Source organism: Halichoerus grypus, chromosome 8 (assembly GCF_964656455.1).
Source record: "Halichoerus grypus chromosome 8, mHalGry1.hap1.1, whole genome shotgun sequence".
Classification (NCBI taxonomy): domain Eukaryota; kingdom Metazoa; phylum Chordata; class Mammalia; order Carnivora; family Phocidae; genus Halichoerus; species Halichoerus grypus.
Window position 1 is genome coordinate 33,388,159 of NC_135719.1, and position 20,193 is coordinate 33,408,351.

General features: G+C 39.4%; 1 protein-coding gene and 1 pseudogene across 7 annotated transcripts in view; both read left to right on the plus strand.

Annotated features, from left to right (window-relative positions):
• GABRG3 (gamma-aminobutyric acid type A receptor subunit gamma3) overlaps positions 1–20,193 on the plus strand; it is a 742,225-nt gene that overhangs the window by 417,022 nt on the left and 305,010 nt on the right. The gene's annotated exons all lie outside the window — the stretch shown is intronic.
• Positions 16,732–17,430, plus strand: LOC118548259 (glia-derived nexin pseudogene; annotated as a pseudogene).

Sequence of the window (20,193 nt, forward strand, 5' to 3'; positions counted from 1 at the left end):
ACAGCACTTTACCTCTGTGGTCTCCCTCCTAAAAACCCATAACCCCTTTTAATCATAAGAAAAACACCAGACAAATCCTACTTCTACAAAAACCTGAACAGTACTGTTCAGAAATGTCAGTGCCATTGACAGAGCAAGGAATGTCTTTGAAACCGTCATAGCCAATGTGGTATCTTGGATGGCATCCCAGCATAGAAAAAGAGCATTAGGTGCAAATGGATGAAATCTGAAAGAAGAAGACTGGACATGAGTCAACAATAATATATCAATATTGGCTCATTAATTGTGGCAAATGTACATATTAATGTAAGATATTAATAATAGGGGAAATTGGGTGTGGTGTATTGGGAACTCCCTGTAGTATCTTTGTAATTTTTTCCATAAATTTAAAGCGATTTTAAATTTCAGCATAGGAAACAGTAGACAAAACCAAAAGACAACCTAGAGAATGGGAGAAGATATTTGCAAATGTCTTATCAGATAAAGGGCTAGTATCCAAAATCTATAAAAAAACTTATCAAACTCAACACCCCCCAAAAATCTTATCTTCAAAAAGATAGAAATATGAGTAATCATACCGAGCTGGTATTATAGGTCCAATTCCTAAATAAAATTGGTCCAAGTTGCTGATAAATTAAGACTTTAAGGGCTTAAGTGAAATAATAAGGTGGAAAATGACAAAACAAGATCCCATGCCTCTTCCTTCACTTCAGCAAAACAAACTTCTGAATTATGGGAAATATCTGGAGACCCTGAGTCAGAAGTTCCAGCGTAGAGATTTCAGTGGTAAACAATCTTGTACAGCAGTTCTTACATATTTTGCGCTCACATATCACTATGAGAGTCTGAACAAACTTATGGTCCTTTATTCACACACTTAGATAATTTCACATGGTATTTTGCACCTCTCAGCTACATAATTTGTAGTCCAGAGTTTCAAAACTCCTCATCTAGTCCATCTTGCTCATGTGTAGATGAAGAAACAGAAACAGATGCTGTCATTCTCCTAGGTTAAGGGATTAGAAATGGGATCCTCTGACTTCTGGAAAGTGCTTCTTCCATTGTATCAAACCAGTTACTATTGACTCTACCTCAAAAATGTCCCTGAACTTGTTCACTGCTAACTATTTCCATGTTGGGTTTTTTGCTCCCACTCTTATATTTCAAGTTCATTATATACATATATCCTGGCACTGGCTTTTAAAATATGTATCTGTCTAAATCATTCCGGTACTTCTAACCATTCAAAATTCTTTCCCCTGGTGATGAGTATCAGACTTGAATGCTTTACCATAACCAAGATTCCTTCCTCTCTCTCTAACTTCATTTCTTTCCACTCTCTGTCTTGAAAGTGCATGCTTTACTATTCCTTTTATGGATGTTTATCTCCTTTTCACTCAAAATATAGCTCTATACAACACTAATCTTTATCCTTTATATTTTCATTTTACCAAACTGTAAACTAAGGCATCCTCAATAGCTTGTGTATAGATCAATTCAAACACAAAGATTTAGTATCTATGGATTTTACTCATAGAATTTTAATTGCATGTTCCAAACCAAAAATAGTTTATTCTACAGGTTTTAGTTATATGATTTAATGATATTTCACCTGCAGAACAACACATATGAAAAGAATAAAATATAGTCATTGTGAGTAGAATGGAAGCCTCTAAAGAGGATCATAATCATCATGACAATAGGATCATCCTCCATATTCCTTTATGGTTACTTGATGAGGAGGGATGTTTGCTAGCTCTTCTAGCACTCCATGAGCCCCTCATTCAGGAGAGTAGCTATGTGCTTGGTGAGAAATGGCATCTGGTGGCTAATGTCAGTTGTGCTTCACTTTACTCAATTTCATGAGAAGTTTCTGTGAAGGAAGGAGGTTACACTAACCTGTTGTGTTTTTCTTAGGAATTTGATTATCTACTCAATAACAGTACCTCACATGTACCAAAATAAACTTCAAGTCCACCCCTCCATTTTCTGTGATATGTTCAGCTTCCTTCTGATGTTGAGATCTGATACTTCTTCCATATCTCTTTTAATATCTGAAACTGTTATTCTATCATATTAAGAGGGATATTGCTTTCTATTCCTGATCTATGGATTATTTTTAAATTGTTCTTATAAAGATAAATTGAAAATATATATTAGGACCCACAGAAATAGTTATCTTTGATCATCCTTCAATATTATTTTCCCCATTGCAGAAATTTCTGTTTCTATTTTTCCTTATCTAGTACTCCTAACTCTAAGAAACTTGTATTCTATATGAATGCCAAGATTTACTCTTAGCCCTTCTTGGCTCTGCACCATCCTCTCCTATACCATAGGGTAGGGGTTGCAAATGCAATGAACAACAACAACAACAAAACAAAACAAAAACAAAAAAACTGAGCCACATCAAGAATTTCAGTGAATGACTCTGGTTACCATATATACTTTTTTTTCCTCATAAGTATACAGCAAGAAGCATGACTACATGCTTGACTAGTAAAAAGCAGCCAACCTTTAATTTCAGGCTCCAGCGTACAACAGGTCATGGTGGAGATTATGGCAAAGTACATAAATTGCCTGTGAGAAAACCACTTTCAATGTTGGCCAGATCTTACTTTGATGGAACACAGGAAAGATTTTGCCAGGTATTTTTATTTTGAAACAGAAGATCTGAATTTTTATATGAAAGCTTCCAATATTTTTAAAAGTTGACAACAAATTCATTTAAAATTAAATGTATAATTAAAACATTTTGAAGGTTAAAACTCTACTGACCAAATAAAATATATCCATGAGCTGGATAGACAACAGCACAATCTCTGTATTAGTTTTTTCCTCTGTTTTACATTTCTTTTAAACTGTGTAACTGTTTCCTCTGAGTAGCACTGTGGTCTCTTCATTTTCCAAAGTGTTTATTTTCAATTAACACTCCTTGTTCTCCTTTTATCATACTATCTAACAGAAATAGAACGCAAACCAAGGGTGTAATTGTAAATTTTCTAGGAGTTGCATCGTTTTTTAAGTGGGCTTCATAATCAGCATGGAGCCCAATGTGGGGCTTGAAATCATGACCCTGAGATCAAGACCTAAGCTGAGATCAAGAGTTGGACACTTAACCAACTGAGCCACCCAGGTGCCCCTCTAGGACTCACATTTTAAAAAGTTAAAAGAAACTTGAAATTAAATTTAATATTTTATTTAACAAAATTTATCCAAAATATCATCATTTAAACATGCAATCAATGTGAAAAATAATTAGTGAGATGTTTTAATAAATTAGTATGGGATAGTTTCATAGTGTCTTCAATATACAATGTGTATTTTATGCTAACCTCACTTTTTAGTTTGGAGTAGTCACATTGCAAGTACTCATCAGTTTACCTACAGCTTTTGGCCAACTGTTGTTGGAAAGCACAGTCTTAGACTCTCCCAGAGGTTTTCAAACCAGCTATTCATCTCCTTTAAAACTGTGTGTTTTGCTTAATATCAATAATGTTCTTGATTCCTCTTTCCTATTTTGCTCCCTGTTTAGTTTACTTAAATACCTACGTGTAAATTTAACCAAAGATCTGTATTTTGAAAACTATAAGACATTAATTAAATAAACTGAAGAAGACACAAATAAATGAAAAAATATTCCACGCTCATGGATTGAAGGAATCACTATTGTTAAAATGTCCATACTATCCAAAGCAATCTAAAGATTCAATGCAATCTCTATCAAAATTCCAATGGCTTTTGGAAAAAACAGACATAGATCAATGGAACAGAATAGAAATCCCATAAATAAACCCATGCATATATGCTGAATTAATTAATGACAAAGGAGCCAAGAATATACAATGGGGAAAGACAGTTTCTTCAATAAATGGTGCTGGGAAAACTGGACAGCCATATGCAAAAAAATGAAAGTTGACCACTATCTTACACGTACACAAAAATTAACTCAAAATGGATTAAGCACTTAAATATAAGACCCGAAATCATAAAACTCTTAGAAGAAAACATAAGCTGTAAGTTCCTTGACATAGGTCTTGGTAATGACATTTTGAATCTGACACCAAAACCCAAACTAACAAAAACGAAAATCAATAACTGGGGAGGCATCGTACTAAAAGGCTTTTTTTTGCACAGAAAAGGAAACCGAACAAAATGAAAAAGCAACCTATTGAATGTGATAAAATATTTGCAAATCATATACATGGTAAAGGACTAATATCCAAAATATATAAAGAACTCATACAATTCAATAACAAAAAAGACAATTTGATTAAAAATTTCCTTTAGTAATGCCCCCGGGCATCCCTTCTATTTTCCTCTTAATACATACCTGCCATGATGAGATACAAAAAAAACAAAGGGCATTGGAAACCAGTTTCAATTGATCAAATTACCCAGTTCTGTGGCTGTGAAGTTAAATTCATTGCTACTGAATTTGATTCAGACACTGGTTTACTGTGTTCGCATCCCTTCATGGCAATAGGATCCCTGAGGAATGTTGACTTGGAAAAAGATTCTAAAGACATCCAGGAGGTTCATGCTCCAAGTTAGGTCTCAGAACTTAGAGGGAGGGTACCATCTGCATTTCATGGTCAGTTGAATTGTATCCTTTCAAGGCAGGAAGGCAAGCTGAGCAGGACTGGAAGACTTCACTTAGCCTCATCACTATCAGGCTCCAGCAACATCTGATTGGCTGTGCAGAGGTACAAATAAACCAGAAAGACTTATTTTTAGGAGTCATTAATACCTTCTTTATTCCTATGTGTGCAGCAGCCAGAGTACAGCCAAATGTATTTTATTCTAAGCCTTTGTTGATGTGACCTGGAGAGGGAACTAAGTACTCTTGGCTCATCCAAATGCTTTTATAACCGGTGTATGTCTTAAAATAAGCTGAGTCAAAATTGCTTGTTTCCTGAATGCTGCCGAAGTGCATTAATGAGGTGGGCCTTCTGCCAGGTAGAGCATCCTGGCAGGTGGGGCTGTCTCCCATCCCTTTTGCTTTGGCAGGAAAGGAATCACACAGCTCCTTGAAAGTTGGAGGAGTTAATCACCAAATAGCAGATGGTATGAAATGCCAGCAGTCGTCCTGTGTCCTCTGAAGCAAATGCTCAGGTGTGAGACTTCCGAAAGGAAACCCATCATCCAAGGGGAGAGTGGTGGTTATTTTTATGTGTTAATTTGACTATGCTATTGGTTGCTTGGATAACTGGTAAAACATTATTTCTGGGTGTGTCTGTGAGGGTGTCTCCAGAAAAGAGATTAGCATTTAAAGGCTAGACTAAAACAGATTACTCTAATCAATGCTGGTGGGCATCATCCAATGCACTGAAAGTCCAAATAGAACAACAAGGCAGAGGAATATGAAACTTGCTCTCTTTACTGGGGCCAGGACATCCATCTTCTGCCCTCAGACATTGCTCCTCCTGGTTCTGAGGCCTTCAGACTCAGACTGGGACTTACATGATTAGCCCCCAGTTGTCAGACCTATAGACACAGACTTACATAGGCATACCTCATTTTATTTCCCTTCACTTACTGTGTTTCATAAACACTGTTTTTTTCACATATTGAAGGTTTGTGGCAACCCTGCATTGAACACGTCTATTCATGCCATGTTTTCCAACAGCATTTGGTCATTGCATGTCTCTGTGAATATTTTGGTAATTCTCACAGTATTTCAAACTTTTTCATGATTATTATATTTGTTATGGTGCTCTGTGCTCAGTGATTATGATTCACTGGAATCTCAAATGATGGTAGCATTTGTTAGCAATAAAGTATTTTAAATTAAGTTATGTACATTATTTTTTTTGACATAATATTACTGTATACTTCATAAAGTGCAGTCAGTATAAATACTGGGAAACCAAAAAACTCATTTGACTAGTTTTATTGTGATTCTCACTTTATTGCGGTGATCTGGAACTGAACCTGCAATTTCTCCAAGGTATTCATGCACCACAAGCTTTTCTGAGTCTTCAGCTTATAGATGACAGATCATGGGACTTCTTGGCCGCTATAACTACATGAACCAATTCCTGTAGTAAGTCTTCTCTTATGCTTATGCCTATCTATATCTGTCTATCCTACTGGTTCTGCTTCTTTAGAGAACCCTGACTGATACTAAGAGAAAGTTCCCACCCTATGAGCCTACCAAATATGTGAATTCCAAGGTCTCAAATGCTCCAGCATCTGCTTGAATCTACCTAATTTGGATGCAGCTAGAGTGAGCTCTGTGGCATGTCTGGGGGACACAACTGAGTCCAGCAGCCTCCACCTTTCAGTGAGAATCAAGACAGCACCCTGGCAACCAGGTTTCCCATCAAGGACCACACCAGGCAGGCCTGTGTGGTGGGTGAGGCGGACTTTGCCACCTTCTCTCGGGCGGCCCCATACTCCTCAAGGTGCTTACCCCACAATTGTCAGCCAGCTTGATTTCCCACATGTTCCTGGATCTCTGGCCTCTCCAATTCTGTCCTGTCCCTGTCTTCCCATTGCTGTAGACACGCATACCTTGGGGGGTGGTGGTGGGAGGGTGTCCACTGCAGATGGTTATGACTGGGCATGCCTTCTACAATGACAGTGATGGTATCCACAACAGAAAGAACAGGGCTTTGGGATCTCCTCCATGTAACTGTCACCCTCAATGTGGTGGAAACTCATTAAAAGTGGTAAATTACTATTATACATGATTTCTGTGGCTCCACTGTCCAGTCTTGAAGGTAGGTCATATTTATTCTAGCTTTAGGTGAAGTAAGATGTTCAGAGAGGTTAAGGACCTGATCATGGCAGAACAAAGAATGCTTCACTGCAAGAGATAAGTTGTGACTTTGAAGGCTGTGCTCTCCTTTTTTTTTTTCTGTCTTTTTTTTTTCTTTCATAATGACGTTCTGCCACCTTTTTTTTTTAAACACTTAAAATTTTTAATGCTTTAAAATATCCAGCACCATGTACATCCATAGATCTGGAATTGCAACATTGTAACAGCAAGATTGGAATTGGTCTAAATATCCATTAAGAGGAGCATGGGGAGAGAAAACAATCTATGAAATGTGGTAATATGCCTCTGTCAACAAAAATGCAAATATTGATCTGCAACTCCCTCTAAAATTACTATGCCAGAAAATCAGAAAAAGTCCTTAGGTTATACCCTGTGTAGTAAAGTGTACATGGTATATGTGTGGAAGGAAATCTATATGATATAGTATGAATTATCGAACATGTCTCCATATATGCATTTACAGTAGTTTGCATGTACAGAAAAAAAAAAGAAATTGTGGTTCAGTCAGATCACCTGGGTCTTCACCTTGGCTCCACCACTTCCTCATTCTGTCACCAAGAAAAGAACTATTCTGTGCCTCAGTCTTCCCAACAATACTGTGAGTACACCTATTCTCAGTTGATCATGATTTACTCGGTTGCCAAAGTGTTTCGAGTTTAAAATTTTCTGATAGCTACAAATTATCTGAACCCAATAAACCTAGCAGACTATTTCAGTCAAAATCTTGACTGAATTTATCAAATATTTTTAAATGTAACTAGTTATCCTAGTAACTTCATTGCTGTGATGTTCAAAGGAATAATTACATATGTCTAAACATATTCCGCTAAATTTTTCATCACTGTGTAATTTTTAAAAATTTTTTATTGTTATGTTAATCACCATACATTACATCATTAGTTTTTGATGTAGTGTTCCATGATTCCTTGTTTGTGCATACCACCCAGTGCTCCATGCAGAACATGCCCTCTTTAATACCCATCACCAGGCTAACCCATCCTCCCCCGCCCCTCCCCTCTAGAACCCTCAGTTTGTTTTTCAGAGTCCATCGTCTCTCATGGTTCATCTACCCCTTCTATTCCCCCCCTTCATTCTTCCCCTCCTGCTATCTTCTTCTTCTTCTTTTTTTTTTCCTAACATATATTGCATTATCTGTTTCAGAGGTACAGATCTGTAATTTAACAGTCTTGCACAATTCACAGCGCTCACCATAGCACATACCCTCCCCAATGTCTATCACCCAGCCACCCCATCCCTCCCACCCACCCCACAATCCAGCAACCCTCAGTTTGTTTCCTGAGATTAAGAGTTCCTCATATCAGTGAGGGCATATGATACATGTCTTTCTCTGATTGACTTATTTCGCTCAGAATAATAGCCCCTAGTTCCATCCATGTCACTGCAAATGGCAAGATCTCATTCCTTTTGATGGCTGCATAATATTCCATTGTATATATATACCACCTCTTCTTTATCCATTCATCTCTCGGACATCTTGGCTCTTTCCACAGTTTGGCTATTATGGACATTGCTGCTATAAACATCGGGGTGCACGTACCCCTTCGGATACCTAGATTTGTAACTTTGGGGTAAATACCCAGTAGTGTTTTGTGGTAGCTCTATTTTCAACTTTTTGAGGAACCTCCATACTGTTTTCCAGAGTGGCTGCACCAACTTGCATTCCCACCAACAGTGTAGGAGGGTCCCTTTCTCTGCATCCCCGACAACATCTGTCATTTGCTGACTTGTTAATTTTAGCCATTCTGACTGGTGTGAGGTGGTATCTCACTGAGGTTTTGATTTGGATTTTCCTGATGCCGAGAGATGTTGAGCACTTTTTCATGTGTCTGTTGGCCATTTGGATGTCTTCTTTGGAAAAATGTCTGTTCATGTCTTCTGCCCATTTCGTGATTGGATCATTTGTTCTTTGGGTGTTGAGTTTGATAAGTTTTTTATAGATTTGGATACTAGCCCTTTATCTGATATGTCATTTGCAAATATCTTCTCCCATTCTGTCAGTTGTCTTTTGGTTTTGTTGACTGTTTCCTTTGCTGTGCAAAAGCTTTTTATCTTGAGGAAGACCCAATAGTTCATTTTTGCCCTTGCTTCCCTTGCCTTTGGCGATGTTTCTAGGAAGAAGTTGCTGCGGCTGAGGTCGAGGAGGTTGCTGCCTGTGTTCTCCTTTAGGATTTGGTTGGACTTCTGTCTCATATTTAGGTCTTTCAACCATTTGGAGTCTATTTTTGTGTGTGGTGTAAGGAAATGGTCCAGTTTCATTCTGCTGCATGTGGCTGTCCAATTTTCCCAACACCATTTGTTGAAGAGACTGTCTTTTTTCCATTGCACATTCTTTCCTGCTTTGTCAAAGATGAGTTGACCGTAGAGTTGAGGGTCCATTTCTGGACTCTCTATTCTGTTCCATTGATCTATGTGTCTGTTTTAGTGCCAGTACCATACTGTCTTGATGATGACAGCTTTGTAATACAGCTGGAAGTCCGGAATTGTGATGCCGCCAGCTTTGCTTTTCTTTTTCAACATTCCTCTGGCTATTCGGGGTCTTCTCTGGTTCCATACAAATTTTAGGATTCTTTGTTCCATTTCTTTGAAAAAAGTGGATGGTATTTTGACAGGGATTGCATTGAATGTGTAGATTGCTCTAGGTAGCATTGACATCTTCACAATATTTGTTCTTCCAATCCATGAGCATGGAAAATTTTTCCATTTCTTTGTGTCTTCCTCAATTTCTTTCATGAGTGTTTTATAGTTTTCTGAGTACAGATCCTTTGCCTCTTTGGTTAGATTTATTCCTAGGTATCTTATGGTTTTGGGTGCAATTGTAAATGGGATCGACTCCTTAATTTCTCTTTCTTCTGTCTTGTTGTTGGTGTATAGGAATGCCACTGATTTCTGTACATTGATTTTCTATCCTGCCACTTGACTCAATTCCTGTATGAGTTCTAGCAGTTTTGGGGTGGAGTCTTTTGGGTTTTCCACATAAAGTATCATATCATCTGCAGAGAGTGAGAGTTTGACTTCTTCTTTGCCAATTTGGATGCCTTTGATTTCTTTTTGTTGTCTGATTGCTGTGGCTAGGACTTCTAATACTATGTTGAATAGCAGTGGTGATAGTGGACATCCCTGTGATGTTCCTGACCTTAGGGGGAAAGCTCTCAGTTTTTCTGCATTGAGAATGATATTCGCTTTGGGATTTTCATAGATGGCTTTTATGATATTGAGGTATGTACCCTCGATCCCAATACTCTGAAGAGTTTTGATCAAGAAAGGATGCTGTACTTTGTCAAATGCTTTTTATGCATCAATTGAGAGGATCATATGGTTCTTGTTCTTTCTTTTGTTAATGTATTGTATCACGTTGATTGATTTGCGGATGTTGACCCAACCTTGCAGCCCAGGAATAAATCCCACTTGGTCGTGGTGAATAATCCTTTTAATGTACTGTTGGATCCTATTGGCTAGTATTTTGGTGAGAATTTTTGCATCCATGTTCATCAAGGATATTGTCTGTAATTCTCCTTTTTGATGGGGTCTTTGTCTCGTTTGGGGATCAAGGTAATGGTGGCCTCATAAAACAAGTTTGGAAGTTTTCCTTCCATTTCTATTTTTTAGAACAGTTTCAGAAGAATAGGTATTAATTCTTCTTTAAATGTTTGGTAGAATTCCCCTGGGAAGCCATCTGGCCCTGGGCTCTTGTCTTGGGAGATTTTTGATGACTGCTTCAATTTCCTTAGTGTTTATAAGTCTGTTAAGGTTTTCTATTTCTTCCTGGTTCAGCTTTGGTAGTTGATACATCTCTAGGAATGCATCCATTTCTTCCAGATTATCTAATTTGCTGGCATAGAGTTGTTCATAATATGTTCTTTTTTTTTTTTTAACAAGAGCATATCTTTTTTTTTTTTTTTTTAAAGATTTTATTTATTTATTTGACAGAGAGAGATAGTGAGAGCAGGAACACAAGCAGGGGGAGTGGGAGAGGGAGAAGCAGGCTTCCCGCCGAGCAGGGAGCCTGATGCGGGACTGAATCCCAGGACTCTGGGATCATGACCTGAGCCGAAAGCAGACACTTAACGACTGAGCCACCCAGGCGCCCCATAATATGTTCTTATAATTATTTGTATTTCTTTGGTGTTGGTTGTGATCTCTCCTCTTTCACTCATGATTTTTTTAATTTGGGTCCTTTCTCTTTTTTTTTTTTTTGATAAGCCTGGCCAGGGGTTTATCCATCTTGTTAATTCTTTCAAAGAACCAGCTCCTCTTTTCATTGATCTGTTCTACTGTTCTATTTCATTGATTTCTGCTCTGATCTTTATTATTTCTCTTCTCCTGCTGGGTTTAGGCTTTATTTGCTGTGTTTTCTCTAGCTCCTTTAGGTGTAGGGTTAGGTTGTGTTTTTGAGACCTTTCTTGTTTCTTGAGAAAGGCTTGTATTGCTATATAATTTCCCCTTAGGACTGCTTTTGCTGCATCCCAGAGACTGTGAACAGTTGTGTTTTCATTTTCATTATTTCCATGAATATTTTTAATTCTTCTTTAATTTCCTGGTTGACCCATTCATTCCTTAGTAGGATGCTCTTTAGCCTCCATGTATTTGAGTTCTTTCTGACTTTCTTCTTGTGATTGAGTTCTAGTTTCAAAGCATTGTGGTCTGAAAATAGGCAGGGAATGATCCCAATCTTTTGGTACCGGTTGAGACCTGATTTGTGACCTAGGATGTTATCTATTCTGGAGAATGTTCCATGGGCACTAGAGAAGAATGTGTATTCTGTTGCTTTGGGATGGAGTGTTCTGAATATATCTGTGAAGTCCATTTGGTCCTGTGTGTCATTTAAAGTCTTTATTTCCTTGTTGATCTTTTGCTTAGTTGATCTGTCCATTTCAGTGAGGGGGTTGTTAAAGTTTGCTCTTGGGAGCTTTTGTTCACTTCAAGCCTTTGGTGCAGCTTTGGAGGATGAGAGTGAAAATGGCGGCCTCTGCCCTGGAGGAGCCGAGAACTCGGGGTCCTGCTCCTCAGTGAGCCCCCAGAGAAAAGCAGTCAATCACTCCCATCTCCCTGGTCTCCGGCCACACTCCGTACTCACCCGGCCTGTGACCGAGCGTTTCTATCTCTGGCACCTGACCCCGTGTGGAGTCTCCAAACCCAGCAGATCCCTGCGGTGTGCTCCCACGCTGCTCCTCCCAGGGGAGGAAGGGGAGTCTCCCCAGATCTGCCACTTGTTGGTTCCCTGCTGGAGGAGCAGTGGCCCGACTGTGCCGCGGATCATGGTTTATGGCAACCCTGAGCTGAGAGCCCGTGCCTTGGTTCCATCTCTGCAGCAGGCTTCCCCACTTTGATACCTGGGAGTTCTTCCGCACTCAGGCACCCCCGGTCTTTCTGTGACCCCAAGGGTCCTGAGACCACACTGTCCTAGCGAGGGTTCCACCCCTCGCTTAGCCACTGGAGCGACGTCCCTCAGCGGAGTCGACTTCTAAAAGTTCCAATTTTGTGCTCCACTGCTCTATCACTTGCCAGAAGTGGCCGATGGAGGCCCCCTCCCCTGTCATCTATCCTCCTGAATATTGCCTTGGATTCACTTCTCCGCACATCCTACCTTCCAGAAAGTGGTGCTTTTCTGTTCAGAGAGTTGTTGCTATTCTTTTCTTCGATCTCCTGTTGAGTTCATAGGGGCCTGTTGCCATGGTTCCCAAATGTCTTTGCCAGAGGTGGAATTGCCTGCCTTGCCGGTCCAGGCTAAACAATCTGTATAATGGTTTGATCCCTATCCAGCTGAATTCCTGAGACCAGATGAAATCCAGGTCTCCTACTCCTCCGCCATCTTCTGCCACTTTTATTTTTGAAATCACTTTATTGAGGTATGATTGACATGTAAAAAGCTGTAAATATTTAATGTGTACAACTCAATAAGTTTGGGGGTAAATATGTACCCCTGAAATCATCACCAAATATATCCATCATATCTCAAAGTTTCCTCCAGCTCCCTTTATTATTTTTTATTATTATTTTATTATTATTATTATATTTTTATTATTACTTTATTATTGTTTTTTAGTTTTTGATAACCGCACTTAACATAAGATCTACCCTTTTAACAGATTTTATTTACATAGTAAAGTATTGTTAGCTATAGGCGCCATGCTATAGAGTGGATCGCCAGAATTTATTTATCTTGAACACCTGAAACTTTGTGCCCTTTGACCATTACCTCCCTATTACCCCCTCCCTCCAGCCCCTGGAAGCCATCTTTCTACTCTCTGCTGTTTGACTATGTTAGGTTCCACACATAAATGAGATCATGCACTCTTTGTCTTTCTGTGTCTGGTTTATTTCATTTAGGATAATGCCCTCAAGATCCATCCATGTTGTTGTAAATGGCAGGATTTTTTGCTTTTTTAAGACTGAATAACATTCCATTGTGTGTGTGTGTGTGTGTGTGTGTGTGTGTGTCTATGTGTATATATGTATATATCACAACTACTTTATTTATCCACTGATGGACACTTAAGTTGTTTCCATGTCTTAGCTGTTATGAATGTTAAAATGAACACGGGTATGCAGATCTCTTTGAGATCCTGACTTCATTTCCTTTGAATACATGCCCAAAAGTGGAATTGATGGATTGTAAGGTAGTTTTATTTTTAATTTTCTGAGAAGCATCCATACTGTTTTCCATAGCAGTACAACTGGTTGACATTCCCACCAATAGGACACAAGGGTTCCCTTTACTCCACATCCTAGCCTAATACTGTTATCTTTTTTATAATAGCCATTCTGATGGGTGTGAGGTGACATATCATTGTCGTTTTGATTTGTATTTCCCTGATGATTAGTGATATTGAACATTTTTCTTGTACCTGTTGGCCATCTGTACATCTTCTTTGAAAAAATATCTATTCAGGTCCTTTGACCATTATTTAATCATGTTATTTTTTCCCCTACTGAGTTGTGTGAGTTCTTTATATGTTTTGGACATTAACCTCTTATCAGGTATATGGTTTCCTAATATTTTCTCCCATTTTGGAGATTGCTTTCCATTTTGTTGATTGTTTCATTTGCTTTACAGAAGCTCTTTGTTTCATGTAGTCCCACTGTAGCAAACCCTGTCACAGTGGATCCCTGGAGGCATCTTGCCTCTTTCCCAAATGACTTACAACAGGTGGAAGGAGGGAGGATGGTACAGTGGTAAGAAGGTCAAGGAGGTGCCAGAGAAGGTGACTTTTCAGTATCCTGCAGATCCTATCATATAACAGCAAGACCACTTCCCTTGACATCTAAAGGGTATGCAGCAAATGGTCTTGTGGGTGTGCCTGTATTCAAGGCTGGATCACATGGAGAAGAGTGTGATTTTTGACTTTTGCACAAGAATGTACACAGGGGCTGTCTGCACATTCCAAACACTGTGTGCCTTTAAAAAAGTGAAGTGGAAGCATCAGAGGTCTAGAGTGAAACAGGAGTGGGATCTCTTCCCACTTTCACCACTTCTCACTGTATAGGTGTTTTCATATTGTTTAACCCTTCTGAGCATTAGTTTTTTCATCTATGAAATCAGAATAATAATACTTACCTCATCTGTCACTGAAGATTAAATTAAGTGACAGTGTGTTTACAATGGGAGCCACTGCCCAGGACTCCCCTAGAGGTCAGGAGGGAGTCATCCGATCCTCATTACTATGAAGAACCCTGTGGCAGCAGAGTACTGGGAGCAGAGTCTGTGAGGGAGGGGCCGAGGACATGATGCAAGGCTTTCTGGGCTGGAATCCCAGCTGCCACCTCACTCACTATAGAATATCAGGGAACTTCTTTTACCTCTTTAAATCCCTTTATTTTTTTTATTACGTTTTTGTTTTAATACAGTGTTATATTAGTTTCAGGGGTACAATATAGTGATTCAACAATTCCATACATTACCTAGTGCTTATCAGGACAAGTGTACTCCTTAATCCCCATCACCTATTTCACCCATTCCTCCACCCACCTCCCCTCTGGTAACTATCAGTTTGTTTTCTATAGTTAAGAGTCTATTTCTTTGTTTCTCTCTCTCTTTTTTTTTCCTTTGCTTGTTTGTTTTGTTTCTTAAATTCCACATATGAGTGAAATCATATGGTATTTGTCTTTCTCTCACTGATGTATTTTGCTTAGAATTATACTCTCTAGCTCCATCCATGCCATTTCTAATGGTAAGATTTTATATGCTACCCAAAGCAATCTACAGATTTAATGAAATCTCTATCAAAATTCCAATAGCATTTTTTACAGAACTGGAACAAACAATCTTAAAATTTGTGTGGAACCACAAAAGACCCTGAATAGCCAAAGCAATCTTTTTTTTTTTAATTTTTTTATTGTTATGTTAATCCCCATATATTACATCATTAGTTTTAGATATAGTGTTCCATGATTCATTGTTTGTGCATAACACCCAGTGCTCCATGCAGAACGTGCCCTCCTCAATACCCATCACCAGGCTAACCCATCCTCCCACCCCCCTCCCCTCTAGAACCCTCAGTTTGTTTTTCAGAGTCCATCATCTCTCATGGTTCTTCTCCCCCTCCGATTTCCCCCCCTTCATTCTTCCCCTCCTGCTACATTCTTCTTCTTCTTTTTTTCTTTCTTAACATATATTGCATTATTTGTTTCAGAGGTACAGATCTGAGATTCAACAGTCTTGCACAATTCACAGCACTTACCAGAGCCCATACCCTCCCCAGTGTCCATCACCCAGTCACCCCATCCCTCCCACCCCACCCCCCACTCCAGCAACCCTCAGTTTGTTTCCTGAGATTAAGAATTCCTCATATCAGTGAGGTCATATGATACATGTCTTTCTCTGTTTGACTTATTTTGCTCAGCATAATACCCTCCAGTTCCATCCACGTCATTGCAAATGGCAAGATCTCATTCCTTTTGATGGCTGCATAATATTCCATTGTATATATATCACATCTTCTTTATCCATTCATCTGTTGATGGACATCTTGGCTCTTTCCACAGTTTGGCTATTGTGGACATTGCTGCTATAAACATTGGGGTGCACGTACCCTTTCGGGTCCCTACTTTTCTATCTTTGGGGTAAATACCCAAGAGTGCAATTGCTGGATCGTATGGTAGCTCTATTTTCAACTAGCCAAAGCAATCTTGAAAAAGAAAAATAGAACTGGAGGCAACACAATCCCAGATATCAAGATATACTACAAAGTGGTGGTAATCAAAATAGTATGGTAATGGCACAAATAGATCAATAGATCAGAATAGAAAACCCAGAAAGAAACCCATAATTTTATGGTCAATTAATCTTCAACAGAGGAGGAAAGAATATGCAATGGGAAAAAGACAGTACCTCCAATTAATGGTGTTGGGAAAACTGGTCAGCTACAATACAAAAGAATGAAATGGGACAACTTTCTTACACCATACACAAAAATAAATTCAAAATGGATTAAAGACCTAAGTGTGAAACCTGAAACCATAAAATTCCTAGACGAGAACACAATCAATAATTTCTCTGATTAGCAGTAGTAACATTTCTCTAAATCTCTTTAAACCTCCCTCCTCCCATCTGTAAGGTGAGAATAGCAGCAAGTTACTAAATGATGGAAAGGGACTAGAGGCACTCTGTTTAGAGATTTCTAGTTGGTTTAGTCAAGGATGTCAACATCAATGGGATTAGGATGGCAGGAACAAGTGTGAGAGATGTTTGCACATTTTCCCTCTTTCTGTTGGATTTCCCAATGATGCACAACTATAGTAGACACACTCTGCACAGGAAAGGCTTTCTAGGGAAAAGAAAAAAGCCAAACCCTCAGTAGTTATTAGCATTTCCTACTGGGCTTGATTTCTCCTAGTCAAAAGAATCTGCCCAACAATGCACACATTTCTGTATAGGATTGTCTGAAGACACCAAGCTCTGTGACTGTGTTAAAAATGAAGCCAGCAATATGATAGCCAGTCCCCTTTCCCTAGACCATATCAATGGCATGCTCACTGGACTGGGTCTTGTCAGTGAGGTGTAATTTAAGGTTTAAGAAAATCAAGGTTTCAATCTGAGAATACAAAGAAAGTACATTTTTGGCAGCTGATAGGAAGTCTTATCAGTGTCAGTACTAGTCCAGCTCTCTGTGTTCTGGTGGGGGTCAAAAGCACCCCCAGTGATTTATGGTACAACTTCATTGAACTACCATATCATGGGGAAAGCATCAGCAGGCTGACCATTCTGCCAACCAAGACCTCCACCCCCATCCTTGGCTATTACCTCCACATCAGTACCAATACCATAGACAGCTGATGTGAACACCATGGTGTCAAGAGCATGCAGCTATCCTGCCCAAGTGCCCAGCCATAGCACAAACTGATTTGAAGGAGCCACTGAAAGTTGTTGGTGTTGCCAAGGTGCTTGATCCATCAAAGTAAATTCTGCAAAAATAACAAGATCAGAAAACCTTCATGTTTCTTACATCTTGCAAAAAGCAAAACTTGAAGTCAGCAAAGATGGAACCAAAACTTCAGCAGCAACAACTGGGAATCTAATCACAACATCATTACTTCCTTTGTTTATTGTAGACAGATATTTTTTACCTTTCATCTAACATTATCCCACAAGCATTGTCTTACTCTTGGGGCAGACAAACAAACCCTGAAGAGTACACAAAAGAAACCAGGCAAAGCAGAGACTGCTTGGCTATGAAGAAAGGACTGCTTTCCTACATTTTTTATAGTTCTGTTACAAATTTTTGTACAGTATTTTCTTTTTTTAAATGAATTCTTAGGAACAGATACCCAAAGATACAAGCACTTCTGCTCTGGGATGTATTTTAGAGGGAAAACAGGGCAGGACAGCTGAAACACTGTAATGGGGAAATGAATGCCTTAAACTAATGAACAGTTACCTATGTCAACAATCCACTTGAGTATTTACCCTCCAGTTCAGGATTTTTGTTTTATTTTATTTCTATATTTGGCTTTCCAGAAGAAATTTAATCAGTGTGGTGGGGGCAGGAGAGACATTTAGTAGTTGTTTTCATTTTTTTAAAATTTAATTTAATTTTATTGTTATGTTAGTCACCACACAATACATCATTAATTTGCCTTTAAAAATTTTCCCCTAACAAAGTCTTGGTAGTAAGCATTATGTGAAGGAATAGAAATGGTGAAATCTCTATTCTCTTTGTATGTTTTTGTTGTTTTATATAATGCATGTATTCTCTAAAATAAAGTTTAAAAAACTTTTTTGAACTTTAAAAATAAAGTATGAGCCATGCTGAGTATCAGGGAAGCCCTGGCCTCTTCCCTGCTCAGACCTACACACAGGCTGGGGTAGAGGGGTTGTGGCTTAATATTAAGCACGGACCTCCGTGCTGGAACATGGGAATCCTCAGTTTACCCCTAACACTTATGTAGGTGCACTTAGTATGTGCCAGACACTGTTCTGAGCACTTATGATCATCACCCCATTTGATCCTTACAGTGACCCTGGAGGCCCTGTGTTTCCCAATGACTTTCACAGCTGTGGAAATCCAGCAAGAGCAATGAGGTCATCTACTACATCACCAGAGGTTTGAATCAAGTCCAATGGCTATTGAGTCTGTGGTCTTGATTATCACTATTATTTTTATTGTTATTGGTAGAGGACAGGTGGAGCAAAAACAGATACCCATGTCATAAGATATGAGAGGTATTTTGCTGCAGTGTGGCTTTATCCCAGTAAACCATTTAAGGCAAAAGTAAACACACACACACACACACACACACACACACACGAGTACTTTCTATCTTTGACACTTATGTCAACTTGTAACCACATTGGAGCTAGAAAAATTATTAGGGAAATGTCACTGCTGCTACAGTGATGTATGAAATGTCTGAGAATGTTGGCTGATTTTCAGGGTTTTAAGAGGCAATGCTCCATTCTCCCAAGGTAATTAATTTGGAAGAGGAGTAAATGCCAGTTAGTAAATCTCAGTGTCAATGTGTCTGGGTCCTGCCACTGCTGAGTTAGAGCAAAGGGTGAATCCAGTTCTCCCTCTGGGCTGATGCCACACCCAGCACCAAGCAGTGGCCAGAGAGCAGTGACAGATCCTCTTTTGTGCATGTGTTTCCTGTCAGTGTGCAGGGAAACACATTTTGAACCCCATTCTCACCTGCCAATCCCCTTTTACAGATGAGAAAACGGAGTCTTACATAAATAGTAAAAATTCAGATTCAAGGTCATACAGCTTGTGCATGGTAGATAAAATCAACTCTTGCTTCCCCAAATCCAGGCTTTTCTCTACCAGACCAGCCTTTACCTGGGCAGTTATTAGTTAAATAGAACCAATGTCAAGGCAAATGACCCCTTGTAGGGCATTCTAGAAATGTATTCTCTATCTCTTCCATCCATACTCTGAACACTGCCTCCTCAGTGGATGATTGAAAGGCATGAACCTGCATGCAGGACATGACACAACTACTGCTTCCATTTCCCCAAACATTCCAGACAGAAAAAGAACTTGGAAATGTAAATCTCAGGGGATTTCTAGGGAAAGGATGCATTTTTCAAAGGAGAATCTGGCATATTCTTTATCAAAGCATTGTTGATGTCATTTGTAAAAGCTTGTTAAATGATAGATACTAGGAATTCTTGGAGCTTCTCCCCCTTCTGCTTTGCCTTGTTCCACTGAGTGAACCACGGTGGGGAGCCTGCCTCTAGATCCTGATTCAGAGGGTTCTGCCTGAATCAGGTGAGCCATAGACAGAAAGCAGCACTCTTCACTCACCTGCTTTTTCCCTGTGGCTGGGCTCTTAGGAAGCTTCACACTGTTTTCTACTCTGCTTAGGGGTTAAAGCGCATCTCAGCAAGGGTGTGTGGACAGTTCCAGGATTATTTGAGCCATGCCAAGGTGGGTGCACTTAGAGAGCAACAGAAAAACATGGTAAACTGTGACCACAGAACTACTACAAAAAATATTTTGAATTCCCTGCCTGTCTACTATAAAACTTGTCTTTTTCTCCTTTAAATTCTCCTGCCCTTTCAAATGTCCAATGATAGTTTGCATGGTGCCACTAACTTATCTGACCTTCATAGATAAATATGAAAAAGGAAAGAGAAATGTGGACTAAGAGTTTGGCTTTTCCATTATTTTGGAAAAGCTGCTGTGCTTCATTTCACTTGTCCACTGATATACCTGTTTAAAGATTTTATTTACTTATTTATTTGACAGAGACACAGCGAGAGAGGGAACACAAGCAGGGGGAGTGGGAGAGGGAGAAGCAGGCTTCCTGCTGAGCAGGGAGCCTGACACAGGGCCTGATCCCAGGACCCTGGGATCATGACCTGAGCCGAAGGTAGCTGCTTAACGACTGAGCCACCCAGGCACCCCAATATACTAAGAAGATCATGGAGTGCAGAAGACCCTGTGGTCTTC